The sequence below is a fragment of the Vulpes vulpes genome, chromosome X (genome assembly GCF_048418805.1).
Source record: "Vulpes vulpes isolate BD-2025 chromosome X, VulVul3, whole genome shotgun sequence".
Taxonomy (NCBI): Eukaryota; Metazoa; Chordata; class Mammalia; order Carnivora; family Canidae; genus Vulpes; species Vulpes vulpes.
In genome coordinates this window covers 38,067,685-38,087,405 of record NC_132796.1, presented here as the reverse complement: position 1 = coordinate 38,087,405, position 19,721 = coordinate 38,067,685, and the positions used below count along the sequence as shown (strand labels likewise).

Sequence of the window (19,721 nt, the reverse complement as noted above, 5' to 3'; positions counted from 1 at the left end):
GTTTAGGTGGAAATGTGGATCAGGCAATCGGATTGACCGGTCCAAATCGTAGCAAAATGGTCTGGGCTGGAGAGGCCTGTTTTAAACCCATCAGAGTATGGATGTTAAATGTAAACTTAGAGAAGATTGCCCAGAGGGAGCAAGTTGTCTGAAAACCATAATGCTTGGCATACGACTAATTTTTAGAATACAGCTTTCATTGACACACAGTGAACTGCATGTATTAAAAGTGTACAGTTTGATAAGTGGACATATGTGTACACCTGTGAAATAGCATCCCAATCAAGATAATTCATATATTCTCCCAAAATTTCTTTGAGGTCCTTGGAAAGCCCTCCCTTCCACACATCCCCATTGTAGGACAGGAAAAATACTTTTTTTCTGTATCCTGAGTTCTTGGCTGAAACCCCCATATTAAAAGATTAACAAGAGAAGAACAAAAGTTGAGCCACATGAGTACCTCATACATACATGAGAGAGATACCAAGGAAAACTGTGATTTTCCAAGGTGACCTAAGTCACTACTTTAAGTGTGTGTGTGGGACGGAGGGGAGTCATTCTGGGGGATGCAGGAAAAGCAACCAAAAACAAGGGTAAGTTTGTTAATGTGGATTTAAATCAGTACCTTCCCCATCAATACATTTCTTTTTCTAAAAAATATTTATTTATTCTTGAGAGAGACAGAGGCAGAGGCACAGGCAGAGGGAGAAGCAGGCTTCCTGCAAGGAACCCCATGTGGGACTTGATCCTAGGACCCTGGGATCACAACCTGAGCCAAAGGCAGATGCCCAACCACTGAGCCATCCAGGTGGCCCCCCATCACTAAGTTTCTAGATGTTGGGTTGTCCTCTTTCTGGTACAGAGTGGGAGACCTACTTAACCAATGGAGATTTCCCTTATAAATGGTCCTTACAAAAGGGTGACTTCTACAGAGCTTCTCCTGTGACTGCTGTTTATCTAATTTATCAGCCCAAAATAATCCTTATGTCAAAGAGGCATATTTTGGAATGGCATATTTGCTCCCCTTCACCTTTCCCCATACACAGGCAACCACTGAGCTGCTTTCTATCACTATAGAAGTTAGCATTTTCTGGGAATCATATCATTGGAATGATACAGCATGAACTTTTTTTGGTCTGGTTTCTTTCATGCAGCATAAGTCTGTTTTATCAATCTATGTTTATATGGATTTTTCTGTTGGTGTTATATCTAATAAATGTTTGCCTAAACCAAGGTCATAAAGGTTTTCTCCTAGAAGTTTTATAGTTTTAGGTGTTTAATTTAGATCTAGAATTCATTTCTAGTTAATTTCTGTTATGGTACAAGTTACGGTTCCGTGTTTATTTTTTCGCATATGGATATCTGGTAGTTACAGTACCATTTATTGAAAAGACTATCCTTTTTCACTGAATTGTCTCTGTACCACTGCTGAAATATACGAATATATACGTAGGTCTATTTCTGGACTTTCTGTTCTATTCTACTGATTGATGTGTATCTTTACACTGATACCACACTGTCTTGGTCACTGTAGCTTTCTAGAAATCAGTAGTGTTAATTCTACAATTTCACTTCTTTTTTTGCCTAGTAGTTTTGGGTGTCTTACATCTTTGCACTTCCATGATGAATTTTAGAATAAGCTTGCAATTCTAAAATCCTGGTAAGTTTTTTTATTGGGATTGTGCTGAATCTACAGATCAATTTGGCATCATAATAATACTGAGTCTTCTAACCCATGAACACAGTATATATCATCCCATTTATGTAAGGTTTAAATTTATCTCAGCAATGTTTTGTAGTTTTTATTGTATGAGCATTGCACATATTTGACAGATTTCTCCCTATATTCATGTTTCTTAATGATAATGCAAATGGTAATTTTTTATATTTCATTTTCTGATCATTGGTTACTAGAGGCTAAAAATACAATTGTTTTTTGTACATTGATCATTGTATCTTTCAAACTTAAACACATTTATTAGTTTATGGCTTTTTAAAGATTTTATTTGAGAGAGAGCACGAGTAGTGGGAGGGGCAGTAAGAGAGGGAGAAGCAGGCTCCCCGCTGAGCAGGGAGCCTTACTCTGGGCTCCATCCAAGGGCTCAGGATCATGACCTGAGCCAAAGGCAGATTCTTAACTGACTGAGCCACCCAGATGCCCTAGTCTTGTGGCTTTTTTATAGATATTGTCAGATTTTTTTTACATAGATATCCACATAGATGATTAGAATTTTCATACAGATAGTATTAGTCTATGAATAAAGTTTTACTTCTTCATTTCAAATCTGGATTCTTTTATTTCCTTTATTGCACTTAGTACAGTGTTGAATAGAAGTGATGAGGATGGACAGCCCTTTCTTGTTACTGAATTTAGGGAGAAAGCATACCATCTTTCACCATTAGGTATGATGTTAGCTATAGGGTTTTGGTAGACACTCTTCATCAGGTTTATGAAGCTCCCTTCTATTTCTATTTTGCTGAGACATTTTATCAAGAATGGATATTAGATTTTGTCACATGCTTTCACTGGATCTAATGAGATGATTATATGATTTTTCTTTTAAAACTTTGGTAATATAGGGGTGCATGGTGGCTTAGATGGTTAAGCATCTGCCTTTGGCTCAGGTCATGATCTTGGGGTCCTGGGATGGAGCCCCACGCCTGGCTCCCTGCTTAGCAGGGAGCCCGCTTTTCCTTCTCCCTTTGCCCCTCCACCTCCCCCTACTCATGCTCTGGCTCCCCCTATCAAATAAATAAATAAAATGTTTTTTAAAAAGTTTGTTAATATAGTAAATGACATTAATGTTTTTTAAGATTAAATTCTTATAAAATTAACCATTTTTTTTAAAGATTTTATTTATTTATTAATGAGAGACAGAGAGAGCAGCAGAGGGAGAAACAGGCTCCATGCAAGGAGCCCGACGTGGGACTCGATCCTGGGTCTCCAGGATCAGGCCCTGGGCTGAAGGCGGCGCTAAACTGCTGAGCCACCCGGGCTGCCCCAAAATTAACCATCTTAAGGAAATAAATCAGTGATACTTAGCACATTCACAATACTGTACACCCACCACATCTTTTTAGTTCCAAAACATTTCATTACCCGCAAAGGAAACCCTATACTCATTAAACCATCACTTCTGGTTCCAGCCCCTGGGAACCACCAGTCTGTTTTCTGTCTCTGTGAATTTACCTATTCCAAATATTTCATAGAAGTGGAATCATACAGTATGTGACCTATTGTGTCTGACTTCTTTCACTTAGTCCAATGTTTTTGAGGTTCACCCATGTTGCAGCACATATTAGAACTTTGTTCCTTTTCATGGCTGAGTAATAGCCCATTGTATAGATACACCACAATGTGTTTATCCAGTCACCTTTTGTTGGATGCTTGTGTTGTTTCCACCTTTTGGCTATTGTGGATAGAGCTGCCATGAACATACACAGACATGTATTTGTTTGAGTACTAGGTTTTAGTTCTTTTTTTTTTTTTTTTAAAGAGAACACAAAAGTGAGAGGGGCAGAAGGTGAAGGAGAGAATCTCAAGCAGGCTCCATGCCTGGTGTGGAGCCCAGTGCAGGGCTCAGTCCTGCAACCTTGAGATCATGACCTGAAGCAAAATCAAGATTCAGGCACTCAGCCCACTGAGCCATCTAGGTGCCCCCCATTTTTGGTTCTTTTGTTTATATACCTAGGAGTAGAATTGCTAGGCCATATGGTAATTCTATGTTTAATTTTTTGGAGAACTGACAAACTTTTCCATAGCAGCTGAACCATTTTACATGCCTACCAGCAATGTATTAGGGTTACAATTTTTCTGCATCCCTGGTAACACTTGTTATTTTCCTTTTTTAAAATTATAGCCATCCTAGCTGGTGTGAACTGATACCTCATTGTGGATTTTATTTGTATTTCCCTAACAACTAAGACATCTTTTCATGAGCTTTTTGCCATTTTTATGTCTTCTTTAGAGAAATATCTGATCAAATCCTTTGCCCATTTTAAAATTGGATATGACATTGATTTTTGAACGTTAAACTTTGCATTCTGGGAATAAACCTTATTAGGTCATGATGGATTATCTTTCTTATATATCGCTATATTCACTTTGCTAAAGTAACATTTGAATTTTTCTTCTGTGTTCATGAGGATGTTGATCTGTAGTTTTCTCATATTTTGGTCTGATTTTGACTTCATGGTAATGCTGGCTCAGAATGAGTTGGAAATATTCCTTTTTCAATTTTGTAGATGAGGTTTTGTAGAACTGCTATTATTCCTCCTTCAAATGTTTGATAGATTTAACCAGTGCTGCTTTCAGTTTGCTTTATGGGAAGGTATTCTTTTTTTTTTTAAGGTTTATTTATTTATTTTAGAGAGAGAGAGAGAGCACGCCAGTGTGGGGAGGTGCAGAGGGAGAGAATCTTCAAGTGGACTCCCCACTGAGTGTGAAGTCTGACTCAGAGCTCAATCCCACAATCCTGACATCATGACCTGAGCTGAAATCAAGAGTCAGATGCTTAACTGACTGAGCCACCTGGGTGCTCCTATGGGCAGGTATTCTTAAACTACAGTCTCAATTTCTTTAGTAGATATAGGGCTATTCAGGTTATATATTTCTTTTGTCATGAGCTTTGATAGTTTGTCTTTAAAAGAATTTTCCCATTTCATCTTGTTGAATTTATTGGCTTAAAGTTGCTCTTGATATTCAGTTCTTATCCTTTAGCATCTGAAGAAGCTTTAGTGATGTCACCTCTCTCATTCCTGATACTGGTAATTATTCTTTTTTTTTTCCTGATCAGTCTGGCTAGAGATTCATCAATTTTATTGATCTTCTTAAAGAAGCAGTTTGTCATTTCATTAATTTTCTCTCATGTTCCTCTTTATTTTATTGTTTTCTGCTCTGATTATTATTATTTTTCTTCTACTTTGGGTTTAATGTGCTCTTTTTCTAATTTTTTAGTGTGGAGGCTGAAGTCATTGATTTAAGCCTCTTTTTCTTTTCTAATGTAGGCTTTTAGTGCTATAAAATCCTTCTAAATACTGTTTTAATGGCATCACATAAATTTTGATACATTGTTCCATTTTCATTCCATTACTTTCTTATTTCTCTTTGATTTCTTCTTTGATCTACAGGTTATTTGAAAGTGTCTTATTTAGTTTCAAATATTTGGGGATTTTCCAAAGATCTTTCTAACAACCTAATTTAATTCCCTGTGGAGGATATACGTGTATGACTTGTATTCTTTTAAATTAATTGAGACTAGTTTTATAGCTCAGAATATGGTCTACCTTGGTAAATGTATCATGTGCACTTGGAAATAATGTGCGTTCTACACTTCTTTGGTGGAATATTCTATAAGTGCAATTAGGTCAAGTTGTTAAAATCTATATCCTTACTGATTTTCTATCTACTGGTTATGAAAACTATTAAGAGAAAGATACTGAAATTTCTGCCTATAATTGTGAATTTGTTTATTTTTCCTTACAGTTCTATCAGTTCTTGCTTCATGTATTCCAAAATTGTAGCTATATAAGCATTTAGGACTGTTAAGTCCCCTTGATGAATTGACTCCTTTATCATTATGAAGTGGATTTCCTTATCCCTGGTAATATTCTTTGCTCTGAAATCTACATTGTCTGATAATAAAACCATTCCAACTTTCTTTTCATTTGGTGTTATTTACCATGGTATATTTTATTCTTTTATAATTTTTACCCTATATGTGTTTTAATACTCAAAGTATCTTTCTTACAGGCAGCATTTAGTTAGGTCTTTTTTAAATCCAACTTCACAGTTACTTCCTTTTAATTGATGTATTTAGATTACTTATATTTAATGTAGTTATTGATAAGATCGAATTTAAATCAGTTGTCTTTCCATTTGTTTTCTATTTGTCTATTTTTTCTGTTTCCATTTTCTTTCTTATTTTGGATTAATAAAAAAAGTTTGATTCCATTTTATCTCATTTGTTGGGTTAGTAGCCATTGTCAGGGAGGAAAAATGTTTCTTTTATCCTCTTCTGTTTAAGACTTGGAGGCCTACAAATTAAAATGAAAATTTAAAAAAGATTAGTGAGAGAAAAAAACAGATTTAATTATACCCTCACACAAAGAAATGTGACTCAAGTTGTTGGTTAGAATTTTGGGCTCATTTACCATCTTAATTGTGGATGGGGAGGGGCACAGGGGCACTTTTGGGACAACAAATGACTTCTTAGAAGTAGGGGTGAGGAGAAAGAGAACATGAAGAAAAACAAATGACTTTTTGGAAAGATAAATAGGCCCTTAGGAGAATAGATAGGAGATATGATAGTTTTGTTATAATCTCTGCGTGGGTGTGGTACTGACTTCACTCCAAAAAGAAAAGATTAGAGTTGTTCCTGGGAGGGGATTTATAACAATTGAGTTCTTTTGGAAGGTTTTGTTTTTAGGCAAATAAGGGATTTCAGGAACTCAAATGCCCTCAACTCAAAGGAATTTTTTATGCTACAATGGCTTATTCTGGACTACTTTACTATAACTCAAATTTATTTTATTGGTTGGTTTAGGGTTTACAGTATACACTTACAACTTGGTACAGTCTACCTACCAGTGATGGTATAGTACATATCATACCGTATTGGATGGTATAAAAATCTTAAAATAGTATACTTACATTTCTCCCCAACTAAGCTTTGAGCTATCATAATATACTTTACTTTTTACATATGTTATAAACTCTGTACCCTATTGCTATTTTTAACAATTATCTTTTAAAGAGATTTAAATAACAAGAAAAAACCCATATATTTATACATACAGTTACCCCATGCTTTTCATTCTTTTGTGCAGATTCTTATTTCCATCTGGTATCATTTTTCTTCTGCCTGAAAGACTTCCTTTCACAGTTCTAGTGTGTGTGGGTCAGCTAGTGATGAATTATTTTGCTTTTGAAAAAAAATGTCTCAGAATGACTTTTTTTGGCCTTCATTTTTGAAAGATATTTTCACAGGGTATAAATGCCTAAGTTGAAAGTTTTTTCTTGCTGTATTTTAAATGCATTACTTCCCTCACTTCTGTATTACTTTGTTCCACATGAGAAATATGTCAACTTAATTTTTTTCCCTTTTCATGTAATATATATATATATATATATTTTTTTTTTTTTTTTACTAATTTTAACATTTTTTATTTACCACTGGTTTTAAGAAATTTGTTTATGATGAGACTTGGGTTAGTTCTATTTTGCTTATAAGTTCATTGAACTTCTTGGATCTGTAGACTTACATAGTTTCCATACAGTTTCAAAAATATTTTACCATGTTTTCTTCAAATGTTATTTTGGTTCCCATCTCTCTCGCTTCTCCATTGGCAGCTCTCATTACGTGTGTATTAAGCTTTATAAGTTGTCCCACAGCTCACTGATGGCTCTGTTCATCTTTCATCTTTTTAATGTGTTCTTCCCCTGTATGGTTCATTTTGGATACTCTCTTTCCAAAAATATTTTTTTTGTGATATCTAATCTGCCATTAATCATATCCATTATATCTTTTATCTCATGTATTGTAGATGATGTTGGATTTGGGTCTTTTTAGATCTTCCATGTCTCTCCTTAACATGTTAAATTTTTTCCTCTAGCTTCCTATACTTAAGGAATATAGTTATAATAATAACTATATAAATAATATATATATAATATATAATATAATATATATATAATAACTATAAAATGGTTTTAATGTACTTGTCTACTAATTCAATCATCTATGCTGCGCCACCCAGGGATCCCAACACTGAGTATTTTTAACGTAGGTAATGTGATGTTATATGTACGTTTTAATTGCACGTTTTAAGAATAACGTAAGTCCGTACTTTGGTAACTCCAGTAATGTATTTATAAAATGAAAATCTTTCTATCAAAGTAGACTTTCCACTGGGAAAAATAAATAAAACAGGCAAATGGATCTACACAAAGTAAAAATTAACTTTGGTAGATTTTAGTGCAGGACAGTCCATAACAAGCCCATTTGCCCTTATTCCCCCAGAGCCACTATATCTCCTGAGTTAAGATTTTAAAAATATTTTTCATTGAGATTATGTTGACATTTGTTTCTCATTCCACATCATCTTCAGCCAAGCTCTGAGCACTTACGATTTCCCTGACTAATTGTTGGAAGCTTGGTCAGAAGCATCTGGAACATTGGTGGTGGAAGTTTGCTGTAACATGTGCAATAAGTGATGTGGCTGTCCACACACAGCAACTGCATTTGTCAGATGATCTACACCCTTCTCATATTCACCTTGAGCTAGCAACTTTTCAAGGAAGAATTTCTGAACAGCTTTGGCATCTTTAAGGTCAGGTAACTTGGAAAGTCCAGCTCTCTCCTTAGTAAGCTTTTGTTTCTTTCTTTGTTCTCAAAGCCTGTTCTTAAGCTGGGGCCACTCCATCTCTGGTGGTGGAAGTAAATACAGTACCCGATGGAAAGAGCCCTGCAGGGATGCCTGGGTGGCTCAGTCGTTGAGCGCCACCCTTCAGCCCAGGGCATGATCCTGGAGTCCTGGGATCCAGTCCCACATTGGGCTCCCTGCATGGAGCCTGCTTCTCCCTCTGCCTGTGTCTCTGCCTCTCTCTGTGTCTCTCATGAATAAATAAATATTTTTTTTAATAAATATTTTTTAAAAAGAGCTTAAAAAAAAAGAAAACCTGTAGACATGTGCAGCAATGGTGCTGTTCTGGCCCAGCACCTTGTCTTGACTGAGAAGCAGGAGTGAGCTCGGTGGCATCAGGATCCACGTGAAGGATCAGTAGGCTGCAAACCCTCAGAACAGGCCCCACTGTTCCCACCTGATGCTTGCCATGAGAGATGCAGAAAGATCTATATTTGTGATCTTATAAACAGTCTTGAGCTTTGTTCTGAGGTTGATTAAGTTATTGAGAAATGTTCTTATCTTTTCAAGTCATTCCTTTAAGCTTTGTTAGGACAAAAGCAACCTTTGGTTTAGGGCTAACTTTTTCACAGTACTGAGGCAAAAACACTTCTGAGTACTCTACCCAATTCCCCATCATTAATGAAGTTTTCTACCCTGACTGGTGGGAATAAGAATGTGGTAGGTGGAATTCTAAGATGCCTCCTAATAACCCACACTTTTATATGATCCTCTCCTCCATGAGTGTAGTCCCTCCCAGAATTAAGTTATATTATACTGCATAATTGATGTCAAGAAAGGCTGATTACTCTGGGTGAGTCTCCCCTAATCAGATGAGCCCTTAAAAAGGACTGAGTTTTTCCTCCTGACAAAAGAAATTTGATGCACAGGAGGGACTGAATATGAAGGAAATTCTCCCTTGCTGGTTTTGAAAATGGACAGGGCCACATGGTAATGACCTGAAATTAACCTCTAGGATGAGAGCAGTCCCTACTGACAGTGAAAAAAGGATATCTCAGTCCTAACAACTGCAAGGATCTAAATTCTGGCAACAACAAATGAATTTGGAAGTGGATTGCAGCCCCAGAGCCTCCGGAAAGAAAGCCAGCCCATTCCAATGTTCTAGCATCAGCTTGTGAGACCTTGAGCAGAGGACCCAGGTAGCCTACATTCAAACTTCAGAGTTCAAGAACTGTGAACTTGTAAATGGGTATCCTTTTAAGCCCCTAAGTACATGGAAATCTGTTACGCAGCAGTTGAAAGAATATAAGGAACTATTCTTGGCCTGTGTGACCTCTGAGAATGTGTTTCATGTTACTCTTTTGGTTTATTCCTTTCCTGGCCTCAAATGTTTCTCCATGTGCATATGCTGGTCAATACTTGGTGGAAGACTGAAGTGGGATCTTCTACATATCTTTGGAGTTCTATTTTGTGTTTTCTCCTTTCTGATACTCTGTCTTGAGGACTCTAGTCTCCTTGACCTCTCTGAACTCCAAGCTTAGTCTACTTAATTCAGGCAGGCTGCTAGGTTCTACCTGAGATCCTTCTTCTTGCACTTTTGAAATTTTCTCCAGGCTTAAACTGGGAAATAATAGAATTTGTCTCATTTGTTGTTGTTCAGTTTTAGCTAGGCTCCAGGCTTAACGTGGGGCTTGAACTCGTGACCCTGAGATCAAGAGTCTCATGCTCTGCTAACAGAGCCAGCCAGGTGCTCGGTCTCATTTGTTTTCTGTCTCTCAGAGGTCACTGCCTTTGTTGGTTGATGTCTAGTGTCTTAAAAACTATTGTTTCATATATTTCATCTGTTTTATTTTGTTGTTTCAAGACAAAAGTAGAAAATGTCACTTTTTTAGTAATGTTGCATATATATATTTATATACATATATTTTTTTAGTTAGTAGTGTTCTAATTTGTATTTTTATTTTATTTTATTTTTAATTTTTATTTATTTATGATAGTCACAGAGAGAGAGAGAGGCAGAGACATAGGCAGAGGGAGAAGCAGGCTTCATGCACCGAATACCGTGGGATTCGATCCCGGGTCTCCAGGATCGCGCCCTGGGCCAAAGGCAGGCGCTAAACCACTGCGCCACCCAGGGATCCCTAATTTGTATTTTTAAAATAAGCATCCCGGGAGGCCTGGGTGGCTCAGTGGTTGAGCATCTGCCTTCGGCTCAGGGCATGATCCCAGGGTCCTGGGATCCAGTCCCACATCGGGCTCCCTGCAGGGGAGTATCTCATGAATAAATAGATAAATTCTTTAAAAAATAAAAATAAAAGAAGCATCCTGCTTAATATTTTTCTCTTTGGTTCCACATACATTGTACTTCTTGCTATTTTTCAGTGTTTGCCATGATGCCTTACATATGTTAAGCACTCAATAAATGCTTGACTTGGTTTTTAAATTTGACTTTTAAAAACTTAACCACTGATTTGCAGTAACCTTTCAGAGGTATTGTGGATAATATTACTTGATTTCACATTGGTTATCACAAGTATTATTGCATAACTACACCCAAACTGATTATTATAATATATTGATATATACATGTAAATATATGCTCTACTGTCTTAGTCTGGCTTCCCCTAAGAGCAGATTCTAAGATTAAGGCTTGTGGGTAAGTAATTTATTTAGAAATACGATTTCAGAAAGCAGATGTGCATAAGAAGGAAATAGAAAAAGAAGAAAAGAACCAATCTAAGTACAAGTAAAGTTGACCACCATTGTAGAAAATTAGTGTCTAATGCAACTGGCATCTTTTGAAAAATGTGAAAAAAATGAACTGTTCAGGGATCAAAGGGGAAATTATTTATCTATTGTCGCCTGTTCTCCAGTGGTCAAGAGTGGGCCTATGTGTATTAAACTCTCATATTTTCTGGTTGTCCATGTGTGAGTGCAGAGGGAGTTCCTACTGATAGAGTCAGGAAAGCATCAGGGAAGGAAATAGAACATGTATGACACTAGCCATGGAGAGACAGTCTCCAGTTGCATCTGTGCAAAGCCAGCCCAAGTCTGAACACAACTGGTCATTGCAGCAGTGGCAGGAGTAAGCCGAGAAGCCAAGAGGTTTTTGGAATGGTATGGAGGGCTTGTCTAATACACATAAAATTCTGCAAGTTACTTAATGATATAATTTATTACTGGTTTCTAACAGTCTGAAATTGATATCCACACAATTTTGAGTAGCCTCAAGCCATAAAAACATTAAGAACCCCCAAGAGGTAATAAGGAGCCACTGAAAATAATGCACCCGAATCAGCAATAATATTCTTGGAATAATATTTTTTCGAGCTCTATTGAATATATAATTGACATATAACATTGTGGAAGTTGAAAGTGTTAATTTGATACATTTCTATATTGTACCACTATAGCATTAGCTAACACCTCCATCATATCACATAATTACCATTTCTTTTTTATAGTTAGAACTTTTAAGATCTACTCTCCTGGCAACTTTCATGTATATAATATGCTATTGTTAACTATAATCACCATGCTGTACTTCAGATCCTTAGAACTTATTCATCTTATAACTGTAAGTTTGTGTCCTTTGACCAACATCTCCCCATTTCTCCCACCCCCTCTCCCCTCATAACCACTACTCTCTGCTTCTACGAGTTCATCTTTTAAAAATTCCACGTATAAATGAGATCATATAGTATTTGTCTTTCTCTGTTTGACTCATTTCACCTAGGATAATGCCCTCAAGGTTTATCCGTATTGTCACAAATGGCAGGATTCTTTCTCATAGCAAGTGATACTACATATATATATGTACATATATATATTTGTGTGTGTGTGTGTATATATATATATATATCTCCATCCATTGATGGACACAGAGGTTATTTCTACATCTTGGCTATTGTGAATAATGCCGTATGTTGTGAATGATACTGTGAATGATGCTGTAATGAACATGAACATGCAGATATCTTTGAGATCTTGCTTTCGTTTTAGAGTAATAATTTTTAAAATCATTACTGTTAGAGTTCTGTTTCTGGCCAAAATAAGTAACAGGGTCCAGATTTAACTTCCTGCCTAAAACAACTAAAAAAGGCAAAATACACAAAACAATGTTTTTCGAGACACTGGATTTTAGGCAATGAAAGAGTGATACATGAAAGACAGGAAACAAATGCAGTGACCCCCACCATTGTCTCACATTATTACCTTGAGAGAGTTTCGGGCCTATGGCCCAGGAAGAGGGAAACCAAGTAGAATATGGGAGACTTCCAGACTAGAGGAGATGGGGATGGGAGTCCAGAAATACCAACGGAGCTGGAGTTTACATGACAGAATATTTGAGAGAAGAGAACTCTGCAGGTTTGGAACTTCAAAGATCTTCAAATTGCCCCTTGAGTATTCAACTGAGAACTGAGCAGTGCATATGTACAAGGAAGCTATCCAAAGTTGGGGAAAGAACCATTTGAAAGGATTAGAGGAAACCGTACCTAGGGTTCACACAGAGCTGGTAACAGTACCTGTGCTCGATAACCTGACTGCAGCGTCTCACAATTCATGGAGTGTTGTTTTCAGAAGGTCTTGCCTCAGTAATGAGGAATAATTAACTCTAGATTAAACATGCTTCTGATTTCCCCTAACAAATTTTATAAGCAAGACCTAAAAGAATCAAACTTTTTCCAAATAATTTAGCTATGTCCCAGAAAAAAAGTTTAAGAGTATTTATAAGAGTACATAAATATCCAGCACCCATAAAGCTAATGTTTACCAGGTCTTGCATCCAATACTTTAAAGATAATGGTTCTTTATGATCTTGCTTGCATTATTTCTGATGAAAAATCTGCTGAAATACTTCTTGTTCCTCTGTGACATTTTTCTGTGGCTTCTTTTAATATTTTCACTCTATGGTTTTGAGACATTTATGGTGTTTGGTATAGTTTTCTTCATATTGTGTACAGGGTTGGTTTTTTTTTTTAGAGTCTTCCATCCATATGTTGTTTACATAAAACTTGCAATTCTTTAGGCCATTATTTCCTTATCTTCTGCCTTTGCTTCTTTTTCTTTTTAAATTTTTATTTATTTATGATAGTCACACAGAGGAGAGAGAGAGAGAGAGAGGCAGAGACACAGGCAGAGGGAGAAGCAGGCTCCATGCACTGGGAGCCCGACGTGGGATTCGATCCCGGGTCTTCAGGATCGTGCCCTGGGCCAAAGGCAGGCGCCAAACCGCTGTGCCACCCAGGGATCCCTGCCTTTGCTTCTATAATTACACATTAGAGTGCTTTAAATTGTCCCGTCTCACCAATGTCCCATTAACTTTTTTCCCAATCTTTTTATTCTCTGTATTTCATTTCAGATAAATTCTATTGCTCTCTTCAAGTTCACTAATCTTTTCTTCCGCAAGGTGTAATTTGTCATTAATCCCATTTATTACATTTTTCTTCTCACCTCACACATGATAGTTTTTATCAGTAGAAGTTTCAGTTTCATCCTCCATGTCTCTCAACTTCTTGATCATATGGAAAATAGTTCTAATAGCTGTTTGATTGTCCTTGTCTGCTAATTATAATATGTGTGTTGGTCTGAATCAATTTCTATTAATTTCTTTGTTTCTTCACTGTGAATCAATGTTTCCTTTTCTTTGGATGCCTGCTAATTTTTTATTGGATGCAAGGCCTTGTGAATTTTAACTTTATGGATGCTGGATATTTGTGTATTCTTATAAATATTCTTTAGCTCTTGCTCAAAAAAGTACTTATACACAAATGTGTATAGCAGCATTATTCACAATAGCGAAAACCTGAAAACAGCCCAAATATCCATTAACAGATGAATGGATAAACAAATTGTAGTATGAACATATAGTAGGATATTATTTCACCATAAAAAGGAATGAAGTACAGGTACCTGCTACAAAGTGGGTGAAGCTTGAAAATATTATGCTAAGTAAAGAACGCAAAGACAAAAGGTCACATGTTGTAGGATGCCATTTATATGAAATATCTAGAACAGATAAATCTATGGAGACAGCAGAGTGGGCTGGAGGGAGGGAGGCATGAGGAGTAGTTGCTTAGTGGATACAGGGTTTTTTTCTGGGATGATGAAAATATTCCAGAACTAGGTAGAGGTGGCTGGGTAAACAATGTGAATGTGCTAAATGCTACTGAATTTTGCACTTTAAAATTATTAATATTATGTGAATTTCACCTCAATAAAAATATATCACTTGATCATGGATGAGAAACCAATGGATTAAAAGTATGAATTCTCCCAAATTGATATACAGATATAATGCAATTTCTATCAAAATTTCAGTAAGAATTTTTGTAGATACAGACAATATTATTCTAAAGTTTATATGGAAATGGAAAGGAACTAGAATAACTATAACAATTTTGAGAAAGAATGAAGTGGGAAGAGTCTATGTGATTTAAATATTTAGTACATAGCTACAATCATCAAGAATGTTTGGCATTGGTGGGAAAATAGACACATAGATCAATGGAAGAGAATAGGGAACCCCGAAATAGACCCATATATTTGTAACCAACTCATCTTTGGACAAAGGTACTAAAGCAACTAAGTGGAGGAACGATAGACTTTTAGCAAATGGTGCTGAAATAATTGAACATCCATATGCAAAAGACAAAAACAAAAAAACCAAAAAAATAAAAATGAAAAAAAAGCTTTGACTTCATCCTCACACTTCATACTAATATCACTTCATAATGGACCATAGACTTAAGTGTAAAATGTAAAGTGATAAAACTTATAGGGAAAAAAAAACAAACAGGATAAGATATTCAGGATAAGGAGTAAGTGAAGAGTTCTTCAGCTTGATATCAAAAGTGTGATCCATTAAAAAAAAAAGATAAATTGGACTTCATCAAATTTAAACATTTGTGCTGCAAAAGACTCTGTTGAGAGGATGGAAAGACAAGCTACAGACCAAGAGAAAATCTTTGCAAACTATATATCTAACACAGTACTAGTATCTAGAGGGGCACCTGGGTGGCTCAGTTAAGCATCCAACTCTTGGTTTTGGCTCAGGTCATGATATCAGGGTCATGGGATTGAAGTCCTGCATCGGGCTCCGTGCTGAGCATGGAGGCTGCTTGGGATTCTCTCCCCCAGCCCTCTAAAGTAAATAAATAAATCTTTAAGAGAAAGTACTGATATCTAGAATATATAAAGAAATCATAACAGTAGACAAACTATCCACAGTGGGAGGAGGGGCAGAGGGAGAGAGAGAATCTCAAGCTGACTCCGTGCTCAGCAAGGAAAAAGATATTTAAAGGAAAAGAAACTACGTATCAATGTTCCTCATAAATATAGATGTAAAATTTCTTTTTTAAAGATTTTATTTATTCGTGAAAGACACAGAGAGAGAGAGGCAGAGAGACATGGACAGAGGGAGAAGCAGACTCTTTGTGGGGAGCCCACTGCAGGATTTGATCCCAGGACCCTGGGATCATGACCTGAGCCAAAGGTAGACGCTTAACCATTGAGCCACCCAGGCGTCCCTAGTTGTAAAATTTCTTAGCAATTTTTGGAAAATTAAATCCAATAATCTATACAAATAATACATCATGACCAAGTAAGATTTAGCTCAAGAGTGTAAAGTTTAATAGTCACAAATCATTAATACGCTGAAAAAGAAAAATCAGGGATACCTGGGTGGCTCAGCGGTTGAGCGTCTGCCTTCGGGTCAGGACGTGATCCTGGGATCCGGGATTGAGTCCGGAGTCGGGCTCCTTGCTTCTCCCTCTGCCTGTCTCTCTGCCTCTCTCTCTCTGTGTACCTCATGAATAAATAAATAAAATCTTTAAAAGAAATCAGATGATCATTTCAATGGATTTAGAAAAAAAATCTGACAAAATGTAACATCTCCTCCTGATTTAAAACTCCTAGCAAAGTAGGAATAGAAGGGGACTTCTTCAACATAATAAAAAGCACCTACAAAAAATCTACAACTAACATCATACTTAAAGTTGAAAAACTGAATGCATTTCCTCTAACATCAGGAAAAGACTAGAATGTTCACCCTCACTGTTACAAGATTTCTTTTCCTTTGGTGCCCGTGGTTCATGGTCACACTGCTTCAAAGAATGAAGAGGTAGACCAGACAGAGTAGTGGGCAGCAAAACTCCCAAAGAGAGAGGGGACCCAAGAGGGTTGCCACTGGAATTTTTAAGTGTAGGGTTCTTATGGGCCTGTTGGGCTGTTTTAATCCCATTAACCCTCCCTGCACCTGTCATGTAATCAGGTATTTGTCATCTACCTATCATGTGGGAAAGGGTGGCATAAAATCCTTTTAAGGGTGGTTTCCTTATAGGGCAGGGGGGCCCCTTGTCCCTGCCTGCTTTTCTTCTACTTATCCTTCAGTATCACCATTTCTGTTCAACGTTGTACTGCAAGCTATACAGGTGACAGGTAAGCACATGAATGGTTTAGGAAAGTAAAAATTAAAACTATAACAAGGGGGCGCCTGGGTGGCTCAGGTCATGATTTTGGTCATGGTCTTGGGCTCTCTGCCCAGTGGGGAGTCTGCTTCTCTCTGTCCCTCTTGTCCCTCTGTGCTCTCTCTCTCTCTTAAATAAATAAGATGTTTAAAAACATTTTTAAAAATATAAAACCAGAATGGTATCTATATATACCTAATAGAACATCTAAAATTATATCACGGCAAGTATTAGCAAGACTGAAACAACAGGAACGCTGCTTGTGCGAATGTAAACTGGTGTGATCACTTTGGAAAATAGTTTGGTAATTTCTTAAAAAGTTAAACATGCATCCTCACAGCCGTGCTATTCATAGGTATTTATCCAAGAGAAATGAAGGCATATGTCCATACTAGGGCTTGCACGCAAACATCATAGCAGCTTTATTTATAGGAAGCCCAAACTGGAAACAATCCAAATTTCAATCCACAGGTAAATGAATATATAAACGTCGTATATCCAAAAAGAATGCACTATTTTTCTAGCTTTATTGAGGTATGATTGAGAAATAAATTGTAAGATATTTAAGGATTGTATTTATTTTAGAGAGAGAGCATGTCAGCGTGTGTGGGTGCATGTGTGGCTGGGGGGTGGGACAGAGGGAGAGAACCTCCAAGAAGATGCAACCTGAGCATGGAGCCCAACGTGGGCCTTGATCCCACGACCCTGAGATCACGACCTGAGCCAAAACTGAGAGTTGGTTGCTCAACTGACTGAGCCACCCAGGTGCCCCTGAATTGTAAGATATTTAAAATGTATATCATGGTGATGTGCTGTATGTACACATTGTGACGGGACTCCCCTCATCCAGTTAATTAACACACCTACCATCTCACATGTTTATCTTTTCTTTAAGGCATGAAGTATTGGTGCAATATATCAACATGGATGAATCTCAGAATAAATATGCAGAATGTAAAAAACCAGATATAAGAGCATATATATACTATATGATCCCATTTACATAAAAGTCTAAAGAATGCAAATCTATCTATAATGAAAGTAAATGAATGCAGTTTATTGTATATCAATTATACTTGATAAATCCATAAAGCAAAGTATGGAACTTACAGAATATGAACAGAGTTGTTTTTAGAGGTCTGCAGTGTTTTCCAACCGACAAACCAGTTCTCTGAATCTCTGACACAAACTGTGTGTTTAGCAATTCAATTTAATTCTTACACTACCCAGAGTTAGCACAGACAAGGGCTCAATCCCACAAGACTGCCTCTGTTTCTTTTTTTTTTTTTAATTTTTATTGGAGTTCAATTTGCCAACATATAACATAACACCCAGTGCTCATCCCGTCCAGTGCCCGTCACCCAGTCATCCCAACCCCCCACCCACCTCCCCTTCCACTACCCCTTGTTCACTTCCCAGAATTAGGTGTCTGTCATGTTTTGTCACCCTCACTGATATTTTCACTCATTTTCTCTCCTTTCCCTTTATTCCCTTTCACTATTTTTTATATTCCCCAAATGAATTAGACCATATAATGTTTGTCCTTCTCCGGTTGACTTACTTCACTCAGCATAATACCCTCCAGGTCCATCCACGTTGAGGCAAATGGTGGGTATTTGTCGTTTCTAATGGCTGAGGAATATTCCATTGTATACATAGACCACATCATCTTTGTCCATTCATCTTTCGATGGACACCGAGGCTCCTTCCACAGTTTGGCTATTGTGGACATTGCTGCTAGAAACATCGGGGTGCAGGTGTCCTGGTGTTTCACTGCATCTGTATCTTTGGGGTAAATCCCCAGCAGTGCAATTGCTGGGTCGTAGGGCAGCTCTATTTTTAACTCTTTGACTGCCTCTGTTTCTGATGCCAGTCACAAGTCCTGGGCTTCCTATACTTATGACCAGCCAGTTATAAATCGGCACTTTCCATGATCCCCTTCTCAGGTCTAAGAATTTGCTACAAGGGCTCGCTGAACTCAGAAATGCACTTGACTTACGTTTTCCAGTTTATTATAAAGGATATTGTGAAGTGTACAAATGACCAGCCAGGGATGCCCGGGTAGCTCAGTGTTTGAGGGGCTGCCTTTGACTCAGGCTGTAATCCCAGAGTTCCAAGATCAAGTCCCACATTGGGCTCCCTGCATGGAGTCTTCTTCTCCCTCTCCCTATGTCTCTGCCTCTCTCTCTCTCTCTCTCTCTCTCTCTCTGTGTGTGTGTGTGTGTTTCTCTCATGAATGAATACATAAAATCTTAAAAAACCCCAGATGACCAGCCAGATAAATAGGTGCATAGGATTGAGGCCCTGAAGGGTCCCATGCACGGAAATTTCCATCTCCATGGAGTTGGGATGCACCACCCTCTTGGCACATGGATGTGTTCACCAATTTGGAAGCTCTCTGAACCCTGTCATTTAGGGGGTTTTATGGAGGTTTCATCACATAGGCATGATCAGTTGTTAACTCAATCTCTGGCTCCCTCCCACCCTCCACCTTCGGGAGTTTGAGAGGATGGAGCTGAAAGTTCTAGGTTTCTAATCAAGACTTAATCTTCCTAATGACAAGTATCCTCCTGAAGCTATCTAGGGACCCACTAAGAATTGCCTCATTAGAATAAAAGATGCTCCTGTCACTCAGGAAGTTACAATGGGTTTAGGAGCTCTGTGTCAGGGACTGAGGCAAAGACCAAATGTCTTTTTATGATACCACAAGAGGTAAATTCATAGCCTTAGGTTTATAAAGAAGTCTGTATTAATTAACAAAATAAGTATTCGTTTAAACAAATTAAAGACCGAAAGTTATCAAAACCTGGAGGAAGAAAAGCATGAATTTAAAACCAGAAATAAATCAGAAATAGCAGTCAATAAAATGTTGTAATAAAATCCACAAGT

General features: G+C 37.4%; 1 pseudogene; it reads right to left on the bottom strand.

Annotated features, from left to right (window-relative positions):
- Nucleotides 1-8,089: 8,089 nt before the first annotated feature.
- On the bottom strand, nt 8,090-8,760 carry LOC112929957 (mitochondrial import receptor subunit TOM20 homolog; annotated as a pseudogene).
- Between the last annotated feature and the right edge of the window lie 10,961 nt (nt 8,761-19,721).